This window comes from Salvelinus sp. IW2-2015, linkage group LG6.2 (genome assembly GCF_002910315.2).
Source record: "Salvelinus sp. IW2-2015 linkage group LG6.2, ASM291031v2, whole genome shotgun sequence".
Lineage (NCBI taxonomy): Eukaryota > Metazoa > Chordata > Actinopteri > Salmoniformes > Salmonidae > Salvelinus > Salvelinus sp. IW2-2015.
This window is the reverse complement of record NC_036846.1, coordinates 23,932,464-23,932,774: the sequence shown is the minus strand read 5'-3', so window position 1 is coordinate 23,932,774 and position 311 is coordinate 23,932,464.

The window sequence follows — 311 nt, the reverse complement described above, 5'->3', positions numbered from 1 at the left end:
AGGCGTCCAGCAAACAAGAACAACTAAGCTTAAAGGTCCAGTCAGTCAGACAAACTTTAGGAATCATTTCTACCCAGCTGTAGGATCCTGTAAGATACAGTGGTAGATTATCTAACCCAGGCTGTAGGACTTCTGTAGATTACAGTGGTGATTTCTACTCAGCTGTAGGATCACTGTAGATTACAGTGGTGATTCCTACCCAGCTGTAGGATCCTGTAGATTAACGTGTGTATTTCTACCCAGCTGTAGGATCTGGTAGATTACAGTGTGTGATTTCTACCAGCTGTAGGATCCTGTAGATTCCAGTGTGT